The sequence below is a fragment of the Bactrocera dorsalis genome, chromosome 4 (assembly GCF_023373825.1).
Source record: "Bactrocera dorsalis isolate Fly_Bdor chromosome 4, ASM2337382v1, whole genome shotgun sequence".
Taxonomy (NCBI): domain Eukaryota; kingdom Metazoa; phylum Arthropoda; class Insecta; order Diptera; family Tephritidae; genus Bactrocera; species Bactrocera dorsalis.
Window position 1 is genome coordinate 20,260,338 of NC_064306.1, and position 14,597 is coordinate 20,274,934.

Sequence of the window (14,597 nt, forward strand, 5' to 3'; positions counted from 1 at the left end):
TAAAACTAAAATATTTGATGGACCTCTAATACGGCAAATAATGAAAGAACAAGATTATTGTATATCAAAGTTATAACTGTTCCAAAAATTAAAGTTCAGAAAAGTTAATAGTCGAATATTTCCTAGGCTACCACTAAGTACCAAATTGTGAAGAAATTATGCAAAATACTTGTATGCTGATAAACTGGAGCTATCTGTGGGAGCTAATTTGAATTTCAAATTGAACTATATCCTTAAGAATAAATAGATAAGTTTTCGGACAGTTTTTTAATTTTTGGAAGGAAGAGGGGGAGCGGTTCATCTAGGATCTAAAAGTGATGAAAGAAAGATATCGATGTTGATGGGTGGTCGTCACATGGTGGCAGATTTCTGCTAGTTCTTAAAAAAGGACTGAGAAATTATGAAGAAGAAACTCATCAAAAGAGTTTTATTGAAATATAACATATGTTTTCGACATTTGCCTTTCTGTTGTCTTTCCTTACAATTTAAAATGTGTCTATAAATTCAAATACAAATTGCCAGAACCAAGCACTAATAGAGCATACCTGAAGGCTAGGATATGGAAATAGGTACTCAGAAACCCCAACATATAAAGCAGAGTAAATACTCAATAAGGGAACAGGCACAATGTTCTTATATTTGTTCAAGTAGTCAAAGCGAAGGATGCCTGCAAAATGGATGCTGAAAGCCGAGCAAAGTGGATTTACTTTTTAGTCATGTAATATTATTTGTGTTTGGGCAAGTGATAAGAGAAAACACGAATACCACAGTTAAAGAATATTTTGCTTGTCAGCAGCTTGTAACATCGATAAATAACGGGTGATTTTTTTGAGGTTAGGATTTTCATGCATTAGTATTTGACAGATCACGTGGGATTTCAGACATGGTGTCAAAGAGAAAGATGCTCAGTATGCTTTGACATTTCATCATGAATAGACTTACTAACGAGCAACGCTTGCAAATCATTGAATTTTATTACCAAAATTAGTGTTCGGTTCGAAATGTTTTTTATCGACAAATTTTGTTCAGCGATGAGGCTCATTTCTGGTTGAATGGCTACGTAAATAAGCAAAATTGCCGCATTTGGGGTGAAGAGCAACCAGAAGCCGTTCAAGAACTGCCCATGCATCCCGAAAAATGCACTGTTTGGTGTGGTTTGTACGCTGGTGGAATCATTGGACCGTATTTTTTCAAAGATGCTGTTGGACGCAACGTTACGGTGAATGGCGATCGCTATCGTTCGATGCTAACAAACTTTTTGTTGCCAAAAATGGAAGAACTGAACTTGGTTGACATGTGGTTTCAACAAGATGGCGCTACATGCCACACAGCTCGCGATTCTATGGCCATTTTGAGGGAAAACTTCGGACAACAATTCATCTCAAGAAATGGACCCGTAAGTTGGCCACCAAGATCATGCGATTTAACGCCTTTAGACTATTTTTTGTGGGGCTACGTCAAGTCTAAAGTCTACAGAAATAAGCCAGCAACTATTCCAGCTTTGGAAGACAACATTTCCGAAGAAATTCGGGCTATTCCGGCCGAAATGCTCGAAAAAGTTGCCCAAAATTGGACTTTCCGAATGGACCACCTAAGACGCAGCCGCGGTCAACATTTAAATGAAATTATCTTCAAAAAGTAAATGTCATGAACCAATCTAACGTTTCAAATAAAGAACCGATGAGATTTTGCAAATTTTATGCGTTTTTTTTTTTTTAAAAGTTATCAAGCTCTTAAAAAATCACCCTTTATAACACGGGATGAATTTGTGTGAATATATGTGTGAATATCACAATTTGTATAAAGGTTTAAAACGTTATCCGCAAAATTTGTTTGAATACATATGTATGTATGTTCATATAATATATTCAGGCACCCTGAGGTCCGCAAGTTCCATGAGATCGTGAAGAGCATCAAAAATTCGGACCATACCGTTTCCAAAAATGTGTTCATAACATACATACATATGTAGTATGTATGTAGCAAAAACTTATCAATTGGATCTTTTGTCAGATCATATGTACACTGCTCATGAGTGAAGCATATTTTTTTTTATTTGTTTGGTGCTTAGTAGACTTCAATTTTATTTATATTACAACAACAGAAAATATCAAAGCCCAATAACAAATTAATAAAAACCAAAACAACCTGCATGTACTCAATTTAGCACAATTTTAAAATATGATTATAATGAGCGAAATCAATATTTTGTCTATAAGCATTTGTTTTTAATAACGCTTTTCATGCGCTTTGGCATACTTTCCACCAAGTTCTGAATTATTTCATCCGGTATATACAGCCATTCCTTGGCAACACGCTCCCAAAGCTCGCCAAGACTTGTAGGTGCCCTTTCGTATGTGCCTAATCGTCGTTTCACAATTGACCATAAATTTTCAATTGGATTGAGATCAGGACTTTGTGCCGGCCACTCCATCACCTGAAATTTTTGCTCACTGAGCCACTTCTTCACGATTTTGGCGGTATGCTTAGGGTCACCATCTTGTTGAAATATGACCTCTTCTTCAGGATAAGCGCTCCTGTCAACAAAATCGGGAAGATGGCTATGCAAGAGGTTCAAATAATCCTCTTTCCTCATAATTCTATCAATTTTCTGGAGCGGTCCAACATCCCACCATGTGAAGCAACCCCACACCATGATGTTACCTCCACCATGTTTCACAGTCTCTTTTACGTGATGTCTTTTGATGATTTCATTGGGGCGGCGCCAACAATATTGCTTACCATCAGACTGGAACGGGTTGAATTTTGATTCGTCTGACCAAATAACATGTTTCCAGTCGTCTTCAGTCCAATTCACACGATCTCTTGCAAACTTTAGTCGCGCCTTAACATTTTTGGCAGATAGAGCAGGTTTTTGTTTTTTAACCGCCGAGATATACCCAATTTTGTGGAGGGATCTTCTTGCAGTCCATCGACTGACAGATTTACCTATTTCCAATGCTGCATTTCCTGGTGTCAAACACTTGTCTTTTTTCATTCGTGCCATCATTAGGCGTGCGTCCGCATCTGTCAAAAGCCTTTTACGCCCTCTGACCTACACATTTGATTGACAATTTCGCCTTTTCTGGGCTCTTATCACTACCGACTGGCTTATTTTCAAATCCAGAGCAATTTGCCGGGAAGAAGATCCACTTTCAGTCATCGAAACAATGTTGTCCTCAACTTCACGCGATATTTTTTTCATTGTTTTTATATTTTATTTATTTAAATATTTTTTAAAATTTATTTATTATTTATTCTTTAGTTGTCTCAAAATACGTCCACAATATGCAAAACATTATCTTAGATTAGAATTTACTATATATTAAACACTCTATTTGGAAAAAAACGGTAAATATTTAATGCATTGCTGAAATGATAACGGGTGCAAAATTGAGTACATGCAGGTTGTTTTGATTTTTATTAATTTGTTATTGGACTTTGATATTTTCTGTTGTTGTAATATAAATAAAATTGAAGTCTACTAAGCACCAAACAAATAAAAACAAAATTGTTGTTGTTATCTTTATTATTACTCTTGTTATGCATTTTTAAGTACAAAATTATCATCTATGTACTCACTAATGCTCCCCACTGTAGTTGCAGTTACTCAGTGAGTACTGTATCTAGGCACATTCATTTTACAAGAATCCGATGTGCAACGGAACTGTACAATAGTAGCACATGTGCATCATTTATCAGAAAAATATTAGATGGAACGCTGGAATTTACATACTCACATGTACATATATATGTATATATTTATAAATATAACATATCCAAATAACTTTATATGTATTTTATGTAAGAGAGTGTGTATTTAGAACATTCGAATAATGAATGCGGTGCCACTTGAGCTATAGTCGGCGCCACCGATTAATTGATGAGAATTCGTAAACTACCCCAATGTTTGTTGATGTAGGTCAAAACATATCCGGTATTTACATATACTATACATAAGCATTAATTTATACATATGCATGTATAATGTATGTTTATATTGTAAATGCTGGAACGGAAATGTTAATCACAAACTTACACCTATGTACATAGCCTCATCTTCCATTAAACTTTTACATGCGAAAATACTACAAATGCAATAACTGCCAATTCAACAACGATGGTTATAGAAGTTTTGCAATGGATCTGTTTTTAAATATAGGCGATGAGTGCAGCGTCGCTTACATTTGTCATAAATACATATATATGTACAGTTATGTGAAAAATAATAAGGACAGTGGCCTGCGGTGAATGAAGTTTATGTGGATTCAAAAATGGGAGGGAATTAAAAGCAGTGAACCAAGCTAAATTATAGTAAACAAATTGGAAAAAGTTTTTTGTATAGTTTTACCCAGATATGGCAAATTCTTCTTCTTTACTGGCGTGGACACCGCTTACGCGATTATAGCCGAGTCAACAACAGCGCGCCAGTCGTTTCTTCTCTTCGCTACGTGGCGCCAATTGGATATTCCAAGCGAGGCTAGGTCCTTCTCCACTTGGTCCTTCCACAGGAGTGGAGGTCTTCCTCTTCCTCTGCTTCCCGCGGCGGGTACTGCGTCGAATACTTTCAGAGCTGGAGTTTTTTCATCCATCCAACATGACCTAGCCAGCGTAGCCGCTGCCTTTTAATTCGCTGAACTATGTCAATGTCGTCGTATATCTCGTACAGCTCATCGTTCCATCGAATGCGATATTCGCCGTGGCTAACGCGCAAAGGACCATAAATCTTTCGCAGAACTTTTCTCTCGAAAACTCGCAACGTCGACTCATCGGTGCATAGTACTCCTTTCTGCGTTGGCGGCCTTCGGCCGCGCTCTAAAAAAATAACCCTGACGGAGTGAATACCCGGGGTGACTAAAGTACTTTCGCATAGTACTCCTTTCTGCGTTGGCAAGCAGCCTCTGCACCATATAGCAGGACGGGAATTATGAGCGACTTATAGAGTTTGGCTTTTGTTCGTCGAGAGAGGACTTTACTTTTCAATTGCCTACTCAGTCCGAAGTAGCACCTGTTGGCAAGAGTAATCCTGCGGTGGATTTCCAGGCTGACATTGTTGGTGGTGTTTACGCTGGTTCCAAGATAGACGAAATTATCTACAACTTCAAAGTTATGACTGTCAACAGTGACGTGTGTGCCAAGTCGCGAGTGCGACGACTGTTTGTTTGATGACAGGAGATATTTCGTCTTGCCCTCGTTCACTGCCAGACCCATTTCTTTTGCTTCCTTGTCCAGTCTGGAGAAAGCAGAACTAACGGCGCGGGTGTTGAGACCGATGATATCAATATCATCGGCATACGCCAGCAATTGTACACTCTTATAGAAGATGGTACCTTCTCTGTTGAGTTCTGCAGCTCGAACTATTTTCTCCAGCAGCAGATTGAAAAAGTCGCACGATGGGGAGTCGCCTTGTCTGAAACCTCGGAGAGGTCCTTCCCGATCCTGACGGAGCTTTTCGTGTTGCTCAACGTCAGTTTACACAGCCGTATTAGTTTTGCGGGGATACCAAATTCAGTCATCGCGGCATAAAGGCAGCTCCTTTTCGTGCTGTCGAAAGCAGCTTTGAAATCGACGAATAGGTGGTGAGTGTCGATTCTCCTTTCACGGGTCTTTTCCAAGATTTGGCGCATGGTGAATATCTGGTCGGTTGTTAATTTACCAGGTCTGAAGCCACACTGATAAGGTCCAATCAGTTTGTTGACGGTGGGCTTTAATCTTTCACACAATACGCTCGATAGAACCTTGTACGCGATGTTGAGGAGGCTTATCCCACGGTAGTTGGCGCAGATTGTGGGGTCTCCTTTTTTATGGATTGGGCATAGCACACTTAAATTCCAATCGTTGGGCATGCTTTCATCCGACCATATTTTGCAAAGAAGCTGATGCATGCTCCTTATCAGTTCTTCGCCGCCGTGTTTGAATAGCTCGGCCGGCAATCCGTCGGCCCCTGCCGCTTTGTTGTTCTTCAGGCGAGCAACTGCTATTCGAACTTCTTCATGGCCGGGTAATGGAACGTCTGCTCCATCGTCATCGATTGGGGAATCGGGTTCGCCTTCTCCTGGTGTTATGTGTTCACTGCCATTCAGCAGTCTGGAGAAGTGTTCCCTCCATAATCTAAGTATGCTCTGGGCATCGGTGGCTAGATCACCTTTGGGGGTTCTACAGGAGTATGCTCCGGTCTTGAAACCTTCTGTAAGCCGCCGCATTTTTTCGTAGAATTTTCGAGCATTACCCCTGTCGGCCAGCTTATCAAGCTGTTCATACTCACGCATTTCGGCCTCTTTCTTCTTCTGTCTGCAAATGCGTCTCGTTTCCCTCTTCAACTCTCGGTATCTATCCCATCCCGCACGTGTTGTGGTCGATCGTAACGTTGCGAGGTAGGCAGCCTGTTTTCTCTCCGCTGCGACACGGCACTCCTCGTCGTAACAGCAGTTCTTTTGCACTTTCCGAAAACCAATGGTTTCGGTTGCAGCTGTACGTAAGGACTTTGAAATGCCGTTCCACAGTTCCCTTATACCGAGTTGTTGACGAGTGCTCTCAGAGAGTAGAAGTGCAAGCCGAATAGAAAATCGTTCGGCTGTCTGTTGTGATTGCAGCTTCTCGCCGTCGAACCTTCCTTGTGTTTGTTGGCGTGCGTTTTTTGCTGCACAGAGGCGGGTGCGAATTTTGGCTACAACAATATAGTGGTCCGAGTCGATGTTAGGACCTCGGAGCGCACGCACATCTAAAACACTGGAGATGCCGTCTATCACAACATGATCGATCTGGTTGGTAGTTTTTCGATCCGGAGACAGCCAGGTAGCTTGATGTATCTTCTTATGCTGGAATCTAGTACTACAGATAACCATATTTCGGGCCCCGGCGAAGTCGATCAGCCGCAACCCATTTGGGGATGTTTCCTCGTGGAAGCTGAATTTACCGACCGTAGTGCCAAAGATACCTTCTTTGCCCACCCTGGCGTTGAAGTCGCCAAGCAGGATTTTGACATCGTGGCGGGGGCATCTCTCATAATTGCGCTCCAAGCACTCATAAAAAGCATCTTTGGTCACATCGTCCTTCTCTTCCGTCGGGGCGTGGGCGCAAATCAGCGATATGTTGAAGAACCTCGCTTTGATGCGGATTGCGGCTAGACGTTCATTCTCCGGAGTGAATGATAGTACTCGGCGACGGAGTTTCTCTCCCACCACGATATGGCAAATTATTTTATTTTATTTTCATTTTTCTTATAATCTGAGATATTATCATGTGAAAAAAAATAAGGACACTTCTAGTTTAACTGAAAAAACAACAAAATTAAATAAGAAAAAGGAAATAGTTTTCATTCAAGTGTGTTTAAATACATTTCTAAATTGTTTAATATTTTGTTGAAAATCCTTTGTTGTTTAAAACTGATCGACACCGCTACGGCATGGAATCAACTAGATTGCGGCAGACGGAAACCGGGATTGCGTTCCAGGAATCCTGAATAAGTTGCCAAAGCTCGTCGCTGTTACTTGGGCACTTTCCTCTTATTGACGCTTTCATTGTTTTCCATAAATTTTCTATTGGATTTAGATCCGGGGACTGCGGAGGCCACTCCATTACATCAATGTTATTGACCCTAAACCACTCTTTTGTACACTTAGCTGTGTGTTTGGGGTCATTATCTTGCTGAAATATCCACCTAAGGGGCATATTATCTTCAGCGTACTGTAGCATACATTCTTGAAGAATTTCTACATAATCGGTTGCCTTCATAATACCCTGTATGCGATGGAGCGGCCCCACACCGTTGTATGAAAACGATCCCCAGACCATAATGTTTCCGCCACCATGTTTAACGGTTTTTACGGTATATGTATATAGGATTGTAAGCTGCGTTTGGTGGTCTTCTAACATGATGAATACCTCGATCAGAATTAAACAAGTTTATTTTTAATTTGTTTGGATGAGATAAATGGATTCCTTTTAACACAGTGAATTATCCTTTTTTTGGTGGACAGAGTTACTTTAGGCTTCCTGCCGTGTGTTTCAATCTTGGGAATCCACCTAACTGCTTTTTCAACCATTGTTTTTAAAATATTAAGTAAATACGCAATTTTTCTGTACGAATTCCCCTGTTTCACCAAGTTTTTAATATGTTTGGATTTCGGATCGCAGTGCTTACCCTTCCCCATATCTATTCAATAAAGAAACAAGTAAGGAAGGGCTAAGTTCGGGTGTCACCGAACATTTTATACTCTCGCATGATAAAGTGATAATCGAGATTTCATTATCCGACATTTACATATTTTTTTAAACGTGATACCTCAGCTCAAATACCGTATTTGTGTAAAGTTTTATTCCGCTATCATCATTGGTTCCTAGTGTATATATTATACAGAGAAGACATCAGATGGAATTAAAAATAGCGTTATATTGGAAGAAGGCGTGGTTGTGAACCGATTGCACCCATATTTCGTACATATCATCAGGGTGTTAAGAAAATATTATATACCGAATTTCATTGAAATCGGTCGAGCATTTCCTGAGATATGGTTTTTGGTCCATAAGTGGGCGACGCCACGCCCATTTTCAATTTTTAAAAAAAGCCTGGGTGCAGCTTCCTTCTGCCAATTCTTCCGTAAAATTTTGTGTTTCTGACATTTTTTGTTAGTCGGTTAACGCACTTTTAGTGATTTTCAACATAACCTTTGTATGGGAGGTGGGCGTGGTTATTATCCGATTTCTTCCATTTTTGAACTGTGTATGGAAATGCCTGAAGGAAACAACTCTATAGAGTTTGGTTGACATAGCTATAGCAGTTTCCGAGATATGTACAAAAAACTTAGTAGGGGGCGGGGCCACGCCCACTTTTCCAAAAAAATTACGTCCAAATATGCCCCTCCCTAATGCGATCCTTTGTGCCAAATTTCACTTTAATATCTTTATTTATGGCTTAGTTATGACACTTTATAGGATTTCGGTTTCCGCCATTTTGTGGGCGTGGCAGTTGGCCGATTTTGCCCATCTTCGAACTTAACCTTCTTATGGAGCCAAGAAATACGTGTACCAAGTTTCATCATGATATCTCAATTTTTACTCAAGTTACAGCTTGCACGGACAGACGGACGGACAGACGGACGGACGGACAGACGGACGGACGGACGGACGGACGGACAGACAGACATCCGGATTTCAACTCTACTCGTCACCCTGATCACTTTGGTATATGTATATAACCCTATATCTGACTCTTTTAGTTTTAGGACTTACAAACAACCGTTATGTGAACAAAACTATAATACTCTCTTTAGCAACTTTGTTGCGAGAGTATAAAAAATCTGGTTCAAAATTATTGATATTAAAACTGAAAATATTATTCTTACCTTATCTCTGCAAATAAACACGTTTTAATAAAAGAAAATTCGATATTGTCTTAAAACGACACGCTGTCCGCATTAAATCGCACAACCGAATACTGAATATGTTAAACACAGAATGACTAGATTCAAAATGTGTGCAAATACTTTGCGTTTGTCTAACGGAATTTGTTTATGTAAATAATGAGTGAAAAAAATATACCGTTAACTGACGGTATTTTTCATGGCATACTAGGAATATTTTGAAGTTTTGGGTTTTTGCATCCCTGTCCTTATTATTTTTCACATAACTGTATGTACATGCAGTGAGTTCAAAAAGTGTTCATATATAGTAAAAAATTATGCATTGCTGCTGATCGTTAGAAAAATAAACATTAAATTTTGTTTTTTGTTTTTGCTTTAATACTGTCAGGTATAGAGTTAATTAGATTATCTAAAATTTCGGAGAAAAGCTCTTCCAAACTCTTTCAACTTGAGTCCAGAGTTCACCTATGGTTTTTGGTGTTTCTCTTTGAACAATTAACCACAACATATTCCTATCAGTGAATTAATACGATTTATTTTCGATTCGTCAGACCAAACTAGTTTGAACAGTTCGTCCAGTTTTTGTGTTCTTTTGCAAATTTCATTCTAACCGCTTTGTTCTTCGCTGACATGTACGGTTTTTTAATCATTGGTCTTGCACGCATATTGGAACTTTTCAGTGAATTTCGTATGGTATTGTAGTATAAGACGCCGTAAAGTTCTTTCTGTTTCAGGAGTTGCGTTTTAGGCCTGCCTAACTTTTTGGGTGGTGTATTAATATTGTCTTGTTTTTTTTTTTTTTTTGATGCTACCAATTGAAATTTTATGTTTTTCTGCAATCGCTCTAATGAAATCCCCTCCTGCAAATCTGAACATACAGCTTTTCGCAAAGTGAGGTTCAGTTTACTCCTGTCTGAAGGCCAGGTTTGATAAATTACCAATTTTTCGACGTTTAATTTTTGTTCAAAACCGTAATAAATGTGAAATCCTTCGCACAATAAAATTATTAAAAAATGCTGACAACAGTTGGCCAGAATGTCGATGCCATATAAAAGCAAAAAATGTTTCTTAAAGTATTGCCATATTTGGATAAAATTCAATGAGAAAAGTAAAATTTGCATTACGTGAACACTTTTTGAACTCACTGTACATACACATATACATATACATGTATTAAACACTAACAGTTTAAACGCCCGATAAACGCATTCAAGCTGTTTAAACAGGGTATCCCATTCCAACTCCATCCTTGTCGACAGTTTGGGCGTGATTACCTCAAGTTGACTGAAATAAAGCCAAGCTTGTGTTCGCATTTACATATCTGCATAAAGTCTAGTACTATCACTCATGCAGTTTGCAGTTTCCTTGTGAAAAAGAAGATCGATTGTGATATTTCGGTCTCTAAAATTACGTTGTTTTCCCAATGGCACAAACACCGAGTAGAACGACCCACCATTATTTCTTTCATAACTAAATATTCAGTTTAGAGTTAATAGCACCAACAACATCCTCCCGGTCGGAGTAGTATTTGAAATTTTTCAAAAATATTTTAATTAAAAAAGCAATTGGATGTTGTCATATTCCTGTAAAAATAAGTGAACAAAAATGGAAAGAGTGAGAAGCGCCAGTCTAATAGGAATCTAAATAGCGATTATATTGCGCCATCTATTGTGGGCTAGCTGACACGAGTATATTCACCTGCCTACAGGTGGCGCAATTGTATATGTATAAGGAGTATGGGGAATAGTGTAAACGATTGAATTTAAATTTTTTGTAAATTCCATTGTTTTACCAGAAAACGTAATATATATGCAGAGAACATTTATTATATCGATATATGAATACATAATATATATATATATATATAGATATATACGTATGATATAGGATTTCTGAAAATATTAAATTATCTTTTCTTTCTTTGACTATTATTTCTAACTAGAACATAGAGCGTATAAAATCCTCTCACTGCATGCGATGTATAGTTTTAGGCGGTTATATATGTTTCAACGATCGCGATTGTTTCGTTCATTTTCCGAGAGCGTAAAAATCTAGTATTTACGATCTTCACTTTTACGTTACACCATAATTCTGGCTGTTTTGATTTGTAATCATTATACTATATATTTCACCACAGTCTTTTTATATTTTTTGCTCTTATAAAGGGTGATTTTTTAAGAGCTTGATAACTTTTTTAAAAAAAAAAACGCATAAAATTTGCAAAATCTCATCGGTTCTTTATTTGAAACGTTAGATTGGTTCATGACATTTACTTTTTGAAGATAATTTCATTTAAATGTTGACCGCGGCTGCGTCTTAGGTGGTCCATTCGGAAAGTCCAATTTTGGGCAACTTTTTCGAGCATTTCGGCCGGAATAGCCCGAATTTCTTCGGAAATGTTGTCTTCCAAAGCTGGAATAGTTGCTGGCTTATTTCTGTAGACTTTAGACTTGACGTAGCCCCACAAAAAATAGTCTAAAGGCGTTAAATCGCATGATCTTGGTGGCCAACTTACGGGTCCATTTCTTGAGATGAATTGTTGTCCGAAGTTTTCCCTCAAAATGGCCATAGAATCGCGAGCTGTGTGGCATGTAGCGCCATCTTGTTGAAACCACATGTCAACCAAGTTCAGTTCTTCCATTTTTGGCAACAAAAAGTTTGTTAGCATCGAACGATAGCGATCGCCATTCACCGTAACGTTGCGTCCAACAGCATCTTTGAAAAAATACGGTCCAATGATTCCACCAGCGTACAAACCACACCAAACAGTGCATTTTTCGGGATGCATGGGCAGTTCTTGAACGGCTTCTGGTTGCTCTTCACCCCAAATGCGGCAATTTTGCTTATTTACGTAGCCATGAGCCTCATCGCTGAACAAAATTTGTCGATAAAAAAGCATTTCGAACCGAACACTGATTTTGGTAATAAAATTCAATGATTTGCAAGCGTTGCTCGTTAGTAAGTCTATTCATGATGAAATGTCAAAGCATACTGAGCATCTTTCTCTTTGACACCATGTCTGAAATCCCACGTGATCTGTCAAATACTAATGCATGAAAATCCTAACCTCAAAAAAATCACCCGTTATATGCACAGTTAATAGAAACATTCAATATATGTATGTATGTACTTATATTGCAAATATGTACAATATTAAAAATAAAAAAAGTATAAATCTTTTTTTTTCAAATGAAAGAGGGATGTTAATTTACTAATCTCAATTTGTGACTAGTTACTATTCACTAAACAGTCTCTAGCGTTAGTCTCAAAATATTTCCTCAAATTTGAGACCTGGTAGTTAGCAGGTCACAAAACCAAAAAGAACTCTTGTCTGCGATTTTGAATATACTGAATAGAGATCATCATAGATATTAATCGATTGTCGTTTTTTTTATATTTTGTAAGCAATTCAAACACGAAACGGTTAAAAATAAATCAATTTTACATAAATTTCGTAAATATTATGAAACAAAGTCAACATACATTTTTATTTTTATTGATAATTATGATTTTTTACTATGTTACAGAAAATTTAATATTTGTTATCAACATATTTATTTTCATTCAAGTACAAAAAACAGCAAAACATCTCTGAATAATGAAATGTAATAGATTTTGTGACTGTCACTTACAGAATAGCAAAATCGTCTCAAGTCTCAAAAATTGTCTCTAACTTAAAATCCTAAATTGACCAAGTAAATAGCCCACGTGTTACAGTGGAGCAAACAGTCGAACGGGGCTTTCCTCTATATCTCATCTTTATCGACTTCCAAAAGACGTTGAACAACTTCAACATTATGTAATCTGGGAAGCTTTAGTTTATGGAAGGGTTCTCTCAAAACTAATCGAGTTAATTATGATAATTAACATCGTATTGGACATCGTAATAGAAAAAGAGCGTATCGAGCCAAATAAACTGTATTCTAAAACTGCTGCTTGAAGACCTAACCTATGCAAATGGTATGCATATGTTTCAATGCGCATCTTCACCACCTATACGTAAAACTTCCAAGTCTAAGACAGTATAAAACTTGAAAACGTGAAATTATTTTGTTATTTGGAAATACAGAAGACCAATAACCGTATAAAAGAAGACGGTATACGGTTTGAAGTTCCTAGATTACGAAGCGGCGTACAAAAATAAAAATATTCACCTTTAATGTTAACTCCACATTTATATTAGCTGCGAAACATGGAATCTATCATCTATATATATGATGATCTATCATCTATCGAAAGATGCTAGTTTCCATAAACCATTGACTTCGCAATATTTGCGCATTTTCTGGCCGATCGTCGTATTTTATAAGGATTTAAAGTCCATTCACAACTTTCCTCTAATAAATATGGCGAATGTTGGTTGAAAAATTGAGCTGACGATTAGAACTAACCTGAATCAAATTAAAAGTCTAAATACCGAATTTAATAGAAGAGTCTCATTGAGACCCTTATATATTGTATATATGTATGTATATATAGTAAAGGGTGATTTTTTAAGAGCTTGATAACTTTTTTTTAAAAAAAAAACGCATAAAATTTGCAAAATCTCATCGGTTCTTTATTTGAAACGTTAGATTGGTTCATGACATTTACTTTTTGAAGATAATTTCATTTAAATGTTGACCGCGGCTGCGTCTTAGGTGGTCCATTCGGAAAGTCCAATTTTGGGCAACTTTTTCGAGCATTTCGGCCGGAATAGCCCGAATTTCTTCGGAAATGTTGTCTTCCAAAGCTGGAATAGTTGGTGGCTTATTTCTGTAGACTTTAGACTTGACGTAGCCCCACAAAAAATAGTCTAAAGGCGTTAAATCGCATGATCTTGGTGGCCAACTTACGGGTCCATTTCTTGAGATGAATTGTTGTCCGAAGTTTTCCCTCAAAATGGCCATAGAATCGCGAGCTGTGTGGCATGTAGCGCCATCTTGTTGAAACCACATGTCAACCAAGTTCAGTTCTTCCATTTTTGGCAACAAAAAGTTTGTTAGCATCGAACGATAGCGATCGCCATTCACCGTAACGTTGCGTCCAACAGCATCTTTGAAAAAATACGGTCCAATGATTCCACCAGCGTACAAACCACACCAAACAGTGCATTTTTCGGGATGCATGGGCAGTTCTTGAACGGCTTCTGGTTGCTCTTCACCCCAAATGCGGCAATTTTGCTTATTTACGTAGCCATTCAACCAGAAATGAGCCTCATCGCTGAACAAAATTTGTCGATAAAAAAGCGGATTA